The sequence below is a fragment of the Manihot esculenta genome, chromosome 5 (genome assembly GCF_001659605.2).
Source record: "Manihot esculenta cultivar AM560-2 chromosome 5, M.esculenta_v8, whole genome shotgun sequence".
NCBI classification, from domain to species: domain Eukaryota; kingdom Viridiplantae; phylum Streptophyta; class Magnoliopsida; order Malpighiales; family Euphorbiaceae; genus Manihot; species Manihot esculenta.
In genome coordinates, this window is record NC_035165.2 from 32,142,537 (window position 1) to 32,158,815 (window position 16,279).

The 16,279-nt window shown below is 36.7% G+C and overlaps 1 non-coding gene across 1 annotated transcript; it reads left to right on the forward strand.

Annotated features, from left to right (window-relative positions):
* The first annotated feature begins 11,318 nt into the window (after positions 1-11,318).
* LOC110615454 lies at positions 11,319-16,037 on the forward strand. The gene is made up of 6 exons (XR_006350811.1): positions 11,319-11,404; positions 12,429-13,204; positions 13,277-13,689; positions 13,937-14,035; positions 14,118-14,255; positions 15,717-16,037. It is a non-coding gene; the product is annotated as a probable E3 ubiquitin-protein ligase ZFP1 (transcript).
* The last annotated feature ends 242 nt before the right edge of the window (positions 16,038-16,279 follow it).

Here is a 16,279-nt window from a genome sequence, read left to right on the forward strand (position 1 = left end):
GACTTCAGTACTGCCTTCCACCCACAGACAGACGGACAGTCAGAGAGGACCATCCAGACAATAGAGGATATGCTCAGAATGTGTGTGCTAGATTTTGGCGGTTCTTGGAGGCAGCATCTACCTTTGGTGGAGTTTGCCTACAATAACAGCTATCATGCTAGCATAGGGATGGCTCCATATGAAGCTTTGTATGGGAGGAAGTGCAGATCGCCTATCTGCTGGGAGGAAGTAGGAGAGAGGACTCTTGCGGGTCCGGAGTTAGTAGAGCTTACCAGCAGGGTAGTACCCATAATCAGAGAGAGGATCAAGACTGCTGCTAGTCGGCAGAAGAGTTATGCAGATATCCGCAGAAGACAGCTAGAGTTTCAGGAGGGGGATTTGGTTTTGCTCAAGGTGTCTCCTATGAAAGGAGTGGTTCGGTTCGGGAAGAAGGGTAAGTTAGCCCCACGGTACATCGGTCCTTTCGAGGTGCTTCAGAGGGTCGGTAATGTGTCGTACAAGCTAGACTTGCCTGCTTCGATGGAGAGAATCCATCCGGTTTTCCATGTTTCTCTGTTACGGAAGTATGTGTCAGATCCGAGCAAGGTTCTTAGTGAGCCTGATGTAGAGATCCAAGAGGATCTCACCTATGTAGAACAGCCAGTGCGGATCCTAGACACTCAGATCAGAAAGCTAAGGAACAAGGAAATCCCGATGGTGAAAGTCCTTTGGAACCACCACAATATTGAAGAATGCACCTGGGAGACACGGGAGTCCATGCTCCAGCAATACCCCCATCTGTTTTGAGGTGAGTGTTAGTTGTCCTATGTGTTGCATGTATGATATGTTGTATGTTATGATTAATGCCATGCTTGTATGTTAGTTGAGGAACATTCGGGGACGAATGTTCTTAAGGGGGGGAGAATGTAATACCCGGCTAGACTCCGGTATCGGGATCCCTACCGTCCGGTGGGACCTCGGTTGTCGGAAACCTCTAGAAGGGTAAAACTATGATTTTATGAAGTGTTTTCATGTATTTCAATGGTTTTAAGTATGAAATTAAATGAGTTTTTGCATGAAAAGTCTTTGGAGGAAAACCCAGGTTCGGCCGCCGAAAGTCAAGTTCGGCCGCCGAACATGGCATGCATGCGGAGGCACATTCGGCCCCCGAACGTGGCCTGGCCAGCCACTATAAAAGGGTCTCTTTGGTCCGCACGGGCGAGCTTTTCTTCCCCGTTGTCAGCCAAGGTAAACCTTCGCCGCCCCTCACCAATCTTGAGCATTTTCCTTCAATCTTTCACGTTTTTAACAAGTTTATAACTTTGTTTTGAAGATTTACAAGTTTTAAGCAAGTTTAAGTGCTTTGAGGTTCAAGGAGCTCAATCCTCCCATCTTTGAGTCAAGGTCGTTTTCCTCTCGATCTTCAAGAGGTAAGGGTCGATCTTGAACTCTTGTTATGTTTTAATAAGTTTTATGCAAGATCTATGGGTTAGAATGCATGTTTAGGTTATGTGTATATTTATGGGTATAATGTATGTTTTTGAACAATGTATGTTGGAAATGTGTGTTTTGAAGTGTTGTAGTTGGGGTATATTATAGTTTGAGACCCCTAGGTGTGATGTATGATGTGTATGCATGTGTAGAAACAAGTTTATGCATGTTTTGAGGCGTTTTGGAGGCTTTGGACACAAGGGAGCCAAGTTTCTGCCCTTCGGCGGAAACTCAGGTTCGGCCGCCGAAGTGACTTTCGGCCGCCGAACCCCCTTGTGGAGGCAGTTTCGGCTGCCGAAGCCTGCCCCCGAAACTCAAGTTTCGTCTCTGTCTGGGAGGTTCGGCCGCCGAAAGTGCCGCCGAACCTGCATGACTTTCGGCTGCAGAGGGACTTTCGGCCGCCGAACCTGCCGCCGAAAGTGCCCTGTTCAGCCATTTCTTGTATGTTTTCATGTGATGTTTTCAGGATGTTTTAGGGGGTCTTTGGGGAGTATTTTTGAGTCATGTTCATGTATGTTTGGTGCCTCATATGAGTCCACCTGTGTAGGTTCGGACCCGAGGAACCGAGACCCCCGGTTGTGAGATAGTCGTTCAGAGTTCGTTATTAAAGCTTCAGTTACCAGGTGAGTGGAACAACCCCTTAAGCTTTAAAGTAAAGGAATAAATGAATGAATCATAAAGCATTGCCCATGCATCATTATGCCATGTAATATTAGGTTGTATGCATTAGAATTCACGAATATGTTGCATTGCATACTTCGTTGTTGATGTGGATGAATGTTGAATGATCCATTAGCCCTTATATGTCATGATAGCCTATGTGAGTCCAGGTGTGCCTGCTACGGCTCTACGCCCCTGGCACTATGACTGATTATGAAAGTCCGGGTGTGCCTGCTACGGCTCTACGCCCCCGGCATGTATGAGTAAGAAAGATTGGGGCTAAATGGTGACAAGTTCATCCTTGTTGTGGAATGTTTGTGTTATGGCGCATACATGAAAGCATGAATAAGAAAAGAAAGAAAAAGTAAATGATAATAATAATAATAAAATGAATAATAATATACCTAAAAAGGGTGGAATTAAAACAAATGTTTTTAATTTCTGCTCACTGGGCTCTAGTAGCTCACCCCATTCCCTTTATCCCCAAAGTTGCAGGTACAGGATAGATCAAGAAGTCGGCTAGAGTGAAGTCAAGCCTTGTATGTTGTAATAGATAGTAGTGGACATGAATATGATGTAATGAGTAATTATGACCATGTAATGTAATGAATGAGTAATGTATAGTTATGATATGTAATGATGATGATGATTGAGGATTAGTATGTGCTTGACCCTATGTTTATGGTTATCCCCTTGGCACATGATCTATAGAAATGTTTTTATGATGTATTTGATAGTCCAAGCTTATCGAATGATGAATACCCCATTGGAGCATTTGATGAGGACTCCAGTGGTGGTTATGTTATTGATGTGCACATGTTCAGGTTAAGCTTGGAAAAAGAAAGAAAAAAAAAAAAGTTTACAGCTTTATGTATGTTGATCATGTATGGGATATTACAGGTTACAGGAGGTATGTTTGGCTTGCTACGGGTCCCGGCGGCCTTAAGCCGATCTGGATCCTAGCGCCGGTAACGGGTCGGATTTCCGGGTCGTTACAAGCAAAGTCCTAGATGAAGATATAATGATCCAGTGTTTCAATTGTAGGATCAAAGAATTTAATGATTTTACAAAATTTTTAATTGAAATTAGAAGATAATAAAGTTATTAAATAATTTTGTATTCAGATATAATAATTCTCACATACCCCATTCCTATTACCATCCTAATCCTGAATACATAGGAATAGAAATAAGAAACATATATGGATTTTTTTTTAAATAACAAATGCAGGAATTACCTATTGCAAATCGAAGTTTTAGTTGAAAGAATGTAATTATCAGAAGGTTAGAGACTATTTAATGAAAACTTAAGCAAAATCAAAGTCCTAGAAGAAAGTAAAACTATATTTTACTTTTAGAAAAGGATAATTCATTTATTATTCAAAGAAAAAATGTGTTATTATACCTTCATCTAGGACTTTGATTTTGCTTAAGTTTTCATTAAATAGTCTCCAACTTTCTGATAATTACATTCTTTCAACTAAAACTTCGATTTGCAGAAGGTAATTCCTGCATTTGTTATTAAAAAAAAAATCCATGTATGTTTCTTATTCCTGTTCCAATGTATTCAGGATTAGGATGGTAATAGGTATGTGGTATGTGAAAATTATTATATCTGAATACAAAATTATTTAATAACTTTATTATTTTCTAATTTCAATTAAAAATTTTGTAAAATCATTAAATTCTTTGATCCTACAATTGAAACACTGGATCATTATATCTTCATCTAGGACTTTGCTTTTGCTTAAGTTTTTATTAAATAGTCTCTTACCTTCTGATAATCACGTTCCTTCAATTGAAACTTTGATTTGCAGGAGGTAATTCCTGCATTTGTTATCACATACTCTTGCTCAGCAAATGTCACAGTTTCATCATCCGTGAAACAATACTCAGGTTTAGAGAGAGACATTTCACATGTCAAGGCTTTTTGTTAGCGTATGGTAACCCCAACTCATGCAAACACCAATAGTTGAGTTGTTCCTTTCTTCCAAGAATATTATAACTCATAAACATACAACCTTTAGTGGATGGAGGCAGAAAAAACTTGCCTGATACAGTTGATGGGAAGATTTCAGTCAGGAGTTTTACGCAGTCCCTCAGCGCCTGGAGTTCAGCTTCCTTCTCATGGAGTTTGGACTGGGCAGAATGCAATTCAGATTCTAGCTCCTCAATTTGATTTTCCTGCTGTTCGATGAGCAAATGGGGCAGTTTTCGTTCCAGTTCAGATGGCAATACTCCATGGCATTGGCAAGAAATATTGCTCTGACCCTCCAGTTTGTGAAGCCCACCAGAAAAAGTCTCATTCTGCACAATATGTTTCTAGTAAAAACTACGGAATACCCCATCCTTAGAGCCAGTCACAGATGGACAATCCAGTGTTCAAGCCACTAACTTATAACATGTCATTCTTCCAGACTCAAGGTTACAATCTACAGTTTACCATGAATCAGGTTTTTGAAGACCCATGTATCAACTGTCATTACAACTGGTAAAGGCACCAACAAACTACTAATCCAAAATATAGATCCTATTTATAAATTTCCCAACAAATGAAGCTAATGACTTCCATGAATGTTTACAATGTGATTCAAGTTGCACTATTATTTTAATTATCATTGAGTTCCTAATTGTAGATTTGTAGGTTCCTAGGATAAAGGTAGCATGAATGCAAAAGAAATCAATTTTCCATTATAGTAATTGTCAAAACTAGCAACAATTACCGGAAGCACACCCAAGCATGACATGCATTTTTCAATATGTAATAGCTTCTTGTTAACCAGGTTGCTATGAAATGAGAGGGATACTAAACTTTTAACGGACACTGAGGTGAAATAAAGAAATAAACCTTCTGCCTATGATTGAAGTAAAAGTTTTATAAAACTGAAAACAAGTTGTTTCATATCTTATATGGGCAGATAAATGCACCAACAGGAAGGGCATGACTTTTACTGGTAAGAAAATCTAGAGAATAAACAACACGCATGTTTTTGAAAAGGCTCACCTTATCCATATTTGGTTCAACTCCTTCATGACCAGAAGCTTCAGGATAGGACCATGAAAGTTTTTGTAGTTCAGATGCAAGCTCTGCTTTCGGTTGATCCATTTCCAGCAGCCGTGGCTCTGGCTCTTCTGTAAGACCACTACTTGGGCATTCAACATCATCAATCATTGGGATCCCAGAAACTTTGATAACTTTGGGGTCGTTATTGTGTCCTGTACCTGCTCTATAAAACTCTAGTTCATTATTACTGCTTAAATCTTTTGAGATAGCAGCAACTTTGGCTGACCTTCTTTTATACAGTTCAGTTCTTAATTCTTTAACAGTTTTTGCAGTCTCATCCATGGCATTGCTTAGCTCACTGATCTCAGCTTTCTCGGCTGACATCATGTACATGATTCCAATGCCAAGTCCACAACCAAACAAAGAGCTATCTGCAGAGCACAATATGATGTCAGCTCAATAAATACATGAAATATATTGGAGAACAAACTTCAAAACAAAGAAGTATTTCCTTAGAGTCAAAGAAACCAAGTCATAGTTCTCCATCAACATGTCAGTCAATTTTGACAACTGATAAGATGCCAAGAACAAGGAACATTAAGATTGATTTATTATCAGTTTTTTGGCAAAACAGGTAAAATCACTCTTTGATAAATGTCTTTACAAGCAGACCCATTATACAGTCACATTTCTATGTTTAAGGAACCATTTGGTAACATTGCCTAGATCAAGAATTTCTCTATGTTTAAGGAACCATTGGTTAACATTACAAGTTTACAACTGTAACTCCCCGCAAATCTGTTCCTTCCCCTGCTCTCATTGGTTAATGCATTTTGACAAAGTGATATCTCCAACAACAGAAATACAAGATGTTAAAAATGGGTTCAGAGCTTGATGAGTCAACCTGACCCAGCTAGGAAATAGCAGCAAATATGTAGTTATTGGCAATTAATTTCACTAATTTATAAATAAGATTTGCATAAATAATAATTGAGACCTGAGAGTTAATATATAATATTGAAACAACATGAAAAGATTCTTGCTTTCTCTCGTATTCTTGGATTATGAATAGTAGGTGTTTCTCAACAGTGATTGCAGCTTGATTGAGAGCATATAAAAATAGTCGTTCACCAAAACAGCTTGGAAAACAAGTCAAGCGGTAAAAAAGTTTCAATTTGCCGCAATTATATTTTTCTTTGTATTATATATTTATAGGTTACATATATGTTTGTTGCATGCATCCTCTAAAATTTCAAACCATATTTTTTATTAAATTTAAGCATTAACTCACAATAATAGATTCAGAAATACACAAGAGCCTCACAAATCGCAGAAATTTTGAAGCAATCAACTAGCAGGGGTTTTGGGAATTAACGCAATCACATGGTTCCCGCTTGTTTCCTTGTTTTAATTTTCCAATTTGGAAATTATCTGTTTGATCATCTCGGTTTGATCATGTTTCGCAATTTTTGGTCTTAATCTGCTTTGATCAACCTATTTTATATCATGCATAATAAAGAAAATAATTATCAATTCGGATCTGAAAATTATTTTTTTAATTATGCATGATATGAAAAATATGCTCAAATCACATGGTTCCTGCTTGTTTTCTTGTTTTAATTTTCCAATTTGGAAATTATCTGTTTGATAATCTCGGTTTGATCATGTTTCGCAATTTTTGGTCTTAATCTGCTTTGATCAACCTTTTTTATATCATGCATAATTAAGAAAATAATTATCAATTCGGATCTGAAAATTATTTTTTTAATTATGCATGATATGAAAAATATGCTCAAATCACATGGTTCCCGCTTGTTTCCTTGTTTTAATTTTCCAATTTGGAAATTATCTGTTTGATCATCTCGGTTTGATCATATTTCGCAATTTTTTGTCTTAATCTGCTTTGATCAACCTTTTTTATATCATGTATGATTAAGAAAATAATTATCAATTCGGATCTGAAAATTACTTTTTTAATTATGCATGATATGAAAAATATGCTCAAATCACATGGTTCCCACTTGTTTCCTTGTTTTAATTTTTCAATTTGGAAATTATCTGTTCGGTTTGATCATGTTTCGCAATTTTTGGTCTTAATCTGCTTTGATCAACCTTTTTTATATCATGTATAATTAAGAAAATAATAAGACCTGTTTACTTTCTAATTTAATTAACCCAATATCTCTCTTAGATGGAGTTACACGGGTATAGATTTGCATGCAAGTCTACATTTGGTTCTCTTTGTCGTTAGTTATTTTTTGTTTCAATAATGTACTTGAATATACACTAGTGCTGTCAAGTTTAAACAGTACAATATGGTATTTGGAAGAGAGATTCTAGATTTATTTTGAATCTGTTATTCAGTTAGGGAAGAGGTGTGTATCTTGCTATAGAAGAGCTAGTGGTACTTCTTGGGTACCTTTGACCTTCTCATGTCTTACTCTGAACGCCCATCATCCTATTCTCTTTTTCTAGGCTCTTCAAATCAAAGGTAGTCGTTTGCTGGGTTGCTGAGCATAACTTTTGTTCATTCAAGTGAATTTGAGTAAATGTCTTGTTTGTTTTCATGCTTCTATTGAACTCCACGAGTACTACCCGTTTGTTGTCGTCTTTAATGCACCAAGCTGACCAAATTTGTGGAAGTGAAAGAAGATACTCTTAGCTATTGTTGAAATTTTTTTTTTCTGATTCTGCCTGATAAGATACTGATATAGTTTTCTTGTGGCAGTAAACCTTAAGATATTTATTCTACTTTATAGTGTAAGCATTTCAAATGTTAGTTTTTTGAATGAGGGCCTGAGTTAAGTGCTAGTTTTACTCTTGATGACCTTAGCATCAACTAGATTTAGATTGTTTTTCTTATTGTGCAGGTTTAGTTCTCACTTCTGATCTGATGGTGTTTACTGTTGGTCACATTGTTGATTTTGAACTGAAGGATGAATAGATGTCAAGTCCATGTTTGTAGGTAAGAAGTTTTGATGATGCATGTTCTCTATTAAATTCTCTTTCTTTTATCCCCTTTCTCTGACAATTCAAATATCAACTTGCATATGTTATCCCTAGTAGCTTTGTAGCTGTTGGCCAAGTGGGCCATAACAACTAACTCAAGGTTATATTCTCGTCATAGTTTACTCCTACATTTCTGAAAATGTATTGCCACACATCATCTATATTTCAAGTCTTCATTCCCAAATTCTGATGGTTTTTTTTCCTCATTTTAGTTTATATGTGGTATATAATTGGCTCGATATATTTACCTTCGTCACTTGGTGTTGAATATCAAGTTAATGCTTTTTTCTTTCCAAATATGCTGAATTGAAAATGGTGTTGCAGGCGCATTGAGGTTATTGGTTAAACCCTGTGTTCTCTTCAAAATAGAGTAGCTCAGTCTGCTGTTTTGCAGTTATATAAGTTGTCTCTTTCGGGGAGAGCAAAGTATATGGTATTAAAGATTTCCAATTCCACTTTCAAGCATTACTTATTCTTATTACTTTGAACATCATTTTTGCTATTGGATAATCTAATTCCGCAGTGGGAAGCCTTATGTTTATTGCCATAAAAAGCAAATTTGTACAATTATAGTTGAGGATCATGATTGATGGACTTATTTGTTTTCTATTATGATTAATGATGCAAAAAATGTCCTACAGATTATCATTGGAAATCTAGGAAGTGGCATTAATATGAAGAGGCTAATTATAATCCTGCTATGTGATCCTTTTGGTGTGCAGTGTGGGGGGATGAAGGTTGATTTTCAGAAGTTCTGTTGGAGTGGTAGTCAACTTCATATGTTTCGGTCAGAAGTTGTGAAGTAGTAATTCAGGTTGGATTCGTTAATGTCTGTGTGCTCAGCGGATGTCACCTAGATAATCTGCAGCCTGCATTTTGATCTATCATGAGATGTGATATCCTAAAATTATCTTGTGGGAATAATCAAAATGGTGTGCCCTTAATGTTGTACCGACTGGGTTTATCTGGTGATGGATGGTGGCATAATTTTGGGATTGCTGTGAGTGCTGCGATATGCATTAGTTACCTCCAGAAATTTTGTGATTTACACATTGGTTGCAGAGCATTAGGTGGCAGTAAGCTTGATCATAGGGGAAAACAATAATTAAAAGCATGGAGATGCTAATGTCTATATAGCTGAAGTTCAAGGCCTGATGGCTTCAGGTTTACATAGGTCATGAGCTTGGAGGGGAAACTTGTACCTAATGTCTCACGACTGAAACCAAAAGTCCGAATGATCATAATTTCACTTCCTAGATGGAGTGTCTTGACTGGAGTGCTGATTGCATATTAATTAACTATGCTGCTGGCAAGGCTTGTTTTTGCTGCTGTAAACTAAAGAACAATTATGAGACTTGGGCATTAGGGAGTGTCCCCTTGTGTCTTAGACATCTTCTTTTTTACTCATCTTCAGGAATATCTATAAACATGTATATGAACTATGGAAGCTTGTTTTATGCAGATTATTGCATATGCTTTTCTAGGGGTACACATACAACCCTTGATTTTGTATCATAAAAGACTTCAATAGTAACAATCGACACTGTCTTATTATAATCATGTATATTCTAGTTTTTAGAGAAACTTTTCATTATAATTAGGGGAAGATTTCATCTTAATGTGGAAATTTACAGTTATCTTGGACAAGCAACTTCAAGTAGGAATATAGAATTAGGAACTACTATGCGGGCAATAAAATGGCTGCTTAATCTTTTCTTGGTTTGGCCGTTGTCTTTTAAAGATTTTCTATACTATTTATGCCTCTTTTAGGTGTCTTTCTCCATCATTCTTCCCATTTATACAACCAATTTGGATCTTGTAGCGAAACTTCTTTTTAAATTCATCTGTTTTATGGTAGAGCTATTGATAACCGAGTTTGCAATGAAGAATAAAATCACAAATGACGTGGATGGAAATAATATAAAAATATTTACAATTTTTGGGTATTAAAATTAGCTTCAAAAAAAGCTGAAAAGTGAAAAAGGATCCATATGGCTGGCCTCAACTAGTCTGAGACTAAGACTTAGTTGTTGTAAAAATTACTGCACTTACAACTTTTAGTGGTAAACTAGGACAGTGTGGTTGTAAATTCTACATCAGCTCAATACTGCAGTTCCTGGCTGGCTATTAGAACTTTTATTTTTACTTCATTTTTCATGGTGCAGTTAACTTACAAAATGTATGAAGTTACACAGGTAAGACGCAAATTTAAGTCTAAATTATTCAGCTAATCTTAGGCAATAACTATTCATATGTAGTTTTAAGGTTTTTACAATTTGTATTTGGAATTAAACCCTTTTAAGGATTTTTGTTTTATTTTATTTGAACTATTGATTGGAATTGCAAGAAGAAGTGGTGATTGAAGTAAAACAAACTCATAGGCAGTTACTCAAATGTTGAAGATAATATTGTTTACCAAAAGAAGTGTGAGATTTTGCTTTCAAAGACTAAGAAAGTTAGTTTCTCTATCTCTTGTCCTTACCCTATTATTTCTTCCTTCTCATGTCCTTTTGAGTCTTTAGGCATTTGTTGAATGTTGATGATAAGTTATTTTAGAATTAGAATTATCTTTTTCCTACAATTAGTGAGGAAGCACTTGGGGGTTTTAGTTTCCATTTTTTCACTCTAGAAATTTCACTATCTACTCACGGTCAATTATCCTCAGTTTGGGGAGCTGCCTTTATTGTTTTCCACTGCATCATGTCCTAGCATTCTAATAGGATGTTGCCGTTGATAGCCTTGTTTCATTTGTGAAAGTAAGGACATGTTGATTTACAATTTTGGTGTCTTGACCTCCTAAGATTCAAGGCTTAAAAAAAAATTCAGTGTACTCTAATTTGAATGGTTAATGGTAAGTGGTAAACATTTGTTTGAATTATTAATATTAACATATATATATATATAATATATATATTAAGACCACAAATAAATATGATTGCCACAAAAACATATGCACAATCACATGCTTGAACTAGTTCATTTGGCATTTTGTTAGAAAATTTGTGATGATAAACATAGCTCTTGCAAATTTGAACATAATGTATAAGCATACTTCACAAAGAGGGGATTGTTTTGTTTTCTTATTTAGAAAAATTTATGCCATTATTTTTGCAAATTAAGATACTTTTTATTGATACAGATTTTGGGTTTCTCCTTGATTTGACATAATTCAAGTTCGAAGGAATATTGTTATGGGCCATAGGCATTTATTCAGCACATCCCAAATGTTCGAGGGCGAACAGGATCAGAATTGGAATGATATGTGTTGAATCCCACATCAGTTGTGGAAAGGGGTAATGTGCCCCTTATATGGGCCAGACCTAACTCACTCAAAAGTTAGCTCAAGGGGAGGATTGCCTATGACCCATATAAGGGGCACATTACCCCATTCCACAACTGATGTGGGATTCAACACACCCCCTCACGCCCAGAATTTTACTGGTGCGTGATATATTCATGGGAGGCCTAACATCGGATGAGGAGGCTCTGATAGCATGTTAAATTTGGGCCAGCCCTAACTCACCCCAAAAGCTAGCTCTAGGAGGATGATTGCCTATGCCTTATATAAGAGGCACATTACCCCTTTTGACAACCGATGTGGGATTCAACACACATGGGTCATAGGCAATCCTCCCTTTGAGCTAGCTTTTAGGATGAGTTAGGTCTGGCCCAAATTTAACATGGTATCAGAGCCTCCCCATCCGATGTTGGGCCTCCCATGAATACGTCACGCACCAGTAAAATTCTGGGCGTGAGGGGGTGTGTTGAATCCCACATCAGTTGTGGAAAGGGGGTAATGTGCCCCTTATATGGGTCATAGGCAATCCTCCCCGAGCTAGTTTTTGGGGTGAGTTAGGTCTGGCCCAAATTTAAGAATATGCATATAGAGCAACCTTATGCAAATTTGAGTATTGCTAATTTAAAATTTTGCAAATTATTATTTTTAGAGAAAATATTCTCGATGAAAATGCCATGAAATGGTCCAGTTCCTCTTGATAGTTTGCTTTGTAACTTATCATATATGGCCAGACATGACTTGGTTTGCTTTGTGACACTGTGGTCTATATTTATTGTGATATCAGTACTTTTAAGGTTGTGCAAGCTTCGTCAATTCTGTCATTTTGCTAAGCTTTACAAGTCATTTTTTCAGCGGTAGGGGGAAAACATTTGATGCACAAGAATTGAACTTGTGAAACTAGGAGCTATTTTGGGGTGCATTAAAGCTAAAAAGGGCATTATCTAGCTTTCTTGAGGTTGTAGCTAAATCTGCATAGCTTTCATAAGAGTTCGACATCTAATACTCTAGTTCATGCAGCCAGGGTAGGTCCAGCAGAGAATGGTGCTCTCTTTTAGCATGCTGAAAGTATGCCTCTTGATGGAGTGCATTTTGCGTCTCAACGGAACCCTGCACCAATGTCAAATGCATTTATTTCCTCAAGCCACAGTGTTGAAGTGTCATATTATCAGCCAGATGCTGCAGGCCCATCTCATGATCCTTTTCTGCATTCATCAACGGTGGGAACCTTTTGTGCAGTTCCAGAAAATCATGCACATGCTTCGTCTTCCAATTATGACAGACAGATGATTAATGGCGTTGAGGGTGACCTTTTTGATCTTACAATGGGCAATGGAAGGGGGCCCCACAAGCGAAAAAGCCCTGGAGTCCCCTCTTCATGTGAAGGGGGCAGTACAAGCAGGTATTATGGTGCTGGAAGTTCATCGGATCCCTCTGTGCCTTCCGAGTTGCGGCTGGAGAAACCAAATTTAGATCCTCAATAGATGGCCTGGGAATGCATTACTATGACCCCTAGCCATCGAGGCAATCTCTCAATTGGGCCTGAGAGTTCTATCAGGAATGTTAGAAGCAGGCCTGCACTTGATCTAGAAATCAACCTGTCTAGGACCCATTTATCTAACAATTCTTCCCATAATTCCTATCATGCAGGTCACCCTTTTGACCATTCCAGCTCAGTGGATTTCTCAAGTCAAAGTTCTAGCGCTATGACACATAACTGGTGCCATACCAGAACATCTACTGCTTCTGGAAGGATGCTAGTTTCGGGTTAGTAATGTACATGTAATTTTTCATGCAACATTTGAATTCCAATATTTCTAATTTGCCTCTCTGCCACAGATGCTAATGGTTATACTCATGAGACAAACCACTTCCTTGTTGGAAGCAGCATACCTAATGCTTCTGCAGATGTTAGGGGATATCACCATGATTTCATTTCAAGTAGAAACCCTGTTGTTCCTCAAAGTTTCCATAGTGCCTCAGCACATTCTGCCAGAGGCATTCGCAGTAGCTATTCTCAGAGACCTAGCCCAACTTTCAGGGCTTCCTCCGGCAGTTTGCGGTTGGGGCATATGGCACCTTCTGATGATGGGATGCCATTGGTTGCCGAAAATTTCTCATCCAGACAACCAAGGCTATTATCAACTGCATCTTGGCGTAATAGTGATAGGAATGGGAGATCAAGGAATTCTTATGAGAGATACAGATCGCTGCCCAATGAGCCAAGTCTTCATGATCGATTTTCATCTGAGGTATAATTCCTAAATGATTTTGCTTTAGTACATTTTGAGAGAAGGGTATGAGATGGAATGATATGCCATAACTTCTCTTTTTCTAAATGACTGCAGTTTCTTCCATAATTGCATGATAGATTACTTAAGATGCTGATTATTGCATTTTTTTTGTCTGTTCAATGATCTCCCGCATCTTTAAGGCATCATTATCTGATTCTTTGTTGCTTATTTGCTTCTAAGTGGACTTTCTACTATTGTGCTACAGGGTTTTATGGTTGTGGATCGCTCAGCCTTTTATGGATCCAGAAATTTGTTTGATCAGCATAGGGATATGAGGCTAGATATAGACAACATGAGCTATGAGGTTATTATTGTTATTTTATTTGACGTCTGTTTCTCTCTGGTTTTATGAAATCTTAAACTTCTTGAATGATTGGACCAAGCAGGAACTACTTGCACTGGGTGAAAGGATTGGGAGTGTCAGCACAGGTTTTGATGAAGATCTGATATCCAAGTGTTTGACAGAAACAGTATATCGTTCTTCAGGCCAAAGCGAGGATGAAGGAACTTGTGTGATTTGCCTGGTAAGAATCTTCTCCAAGTATATACTGTCGGTTGGATTCTAATCATAGTTTTAAATCGTGGTTGCGGTCGCGAGTAACAGAAAAAGGCTTGTATGTAGTAACGGCCTCGGTTACACAAGTTTTTCAAAAAAATTTGCAAAGTTCATAAATGAAATGATATTAATTAGATTTTAATTCAGAACAATGCATACAAATGCATAATAAACATAAATACATGAAATATAGATTATTTAACTTAAGTTAGACATCATATAGTTTAAAATAAGAAAAACCAACATAATCTTTGTAGATCGAATCAACTAATAGCTCAAATTATAATTTGAACTCAAAACTAATAATTTTATTGACAAAAATCTTTTTAAAAAAGGGAAAAAATAACTAAAAACTAAAGCACATAAAATTTAATTAACTTTTTAGAAGAAATAAGTTTGGAAATACAGTAGTTTATGATAAATTTAAGTTTATAGGAAAAATATGCAAGAAAGATTGAAATTTAAAAGAGAAAGTGAAGAGAAAACTTAAAAAATATAGCCTTTGATATTGTTGAAAGTATAAAAACTAATGAAATTGAGAATAGAGAAATTAATGAAATTGAGAATAGGGGCAGAAGAGGAAGGATATAAAAAAATTTCAATTATTGGTAACAACCGTTGATATAAAAGAATTTTAATTATTGGTAACAACTGTTGCCGTTATTTAACGGTCGGTAACGGCCGTTATGCCGGTAAATAGGGGGCCGTTATTTAAAACTATGATTCTAATTATGGATTGGCTCGGCTGTTGTTAGCTGTTGTTACCATGGGCGGAAGTAGGGGGGAGTTTGGGAGGGCCACCGTTATTTAAAACTATGATTCTAATTATGGAATGGCTCAGCTGGTGTTACCATGGGCGAAAGTAGGGGGGACAAGGGAGAGCCTTGGCCCTCCCAAACTGCCCCCCAAAAAAAAATATTTTTATATATATTTTTATATATAATTTTTAATGATTTTACATTTGACCCTCTCAAAATTAGTAATAAGATTTAAAATATAGTGAACAATAAAAATTTTAGTTTCTTAAAATATTTTTAAAATTATTTTAATAAATTAATATAATTTGATTTTTTATTATTTAGTCTCCAAAAATTCTTAGGTGGGTCCACCGTAAACTAAGATATGTTAAATATGGGTCTCATGTAATGAGATTCAATTCTCTGTGTCTTGGGTCTATAGTAGACCGAGTCTAGAAAAGTTTTTATATTATTTTTATTTATTTTATATTTATTTAGTTTATTATATAGGCCTATGTCAGCCTCCTTCAAAAAAAATTTTCTAGTCTCCCCTGGTTGTTTCAGAATTGACAGTTAGTGGATTGGATCATCACCTTTATCGTTGGGTTGTGTCTAACGAATCTCGTTATTTTGGCTGTCACTGTGTTTTCATTTTTTTTTTTTCATTTAAGAATCCATGTTGCAATTGGCAGGAGGAGTACAAAGATATGGATGATGTTGGTTCGTTGAAATTTTGTGGCCACAATTACCATGTGAGCTGCATCAAGAAATGGCTATCAATGAAGAACTTGTGTCCAATCTGCAAAGCTTCCGCTGTGGCTGATAACATGAAGGAATAAATTTCAAGTACCTTGTCAACCATTTACATTTTTTTTTAATTATCCAAAACTATTTATCATTGTTGTATATAGTACTTGCTCAAAAGAAGAAACAGATGAACTGAATTTTCTAGGGAATATGTAAATGAATGCTAGTCAATGTTAAATCAATTTGTTGGAGGTTCCCATCTCAAATTTGTGCAGCCTGAATGCTGTTCCAATGGTCTTCTATTAATTGGTCTGTCATTTTTTTTTTTTTCGGTTTTGAAGGGAAAGTTATATCCAGTCCTTGCATACCTTTCCCTATTATTCTCTCTTTTCACTCCTCTAATGAAAGTATTCCTGAGCCTCGTTTGGGGTTGAGGTTCGGAGGCTGAAAAGGCCAGTAACAAAGGACATGGTAAGTAATAGAGCTGCATATTGGTTAAGCAGAGAGG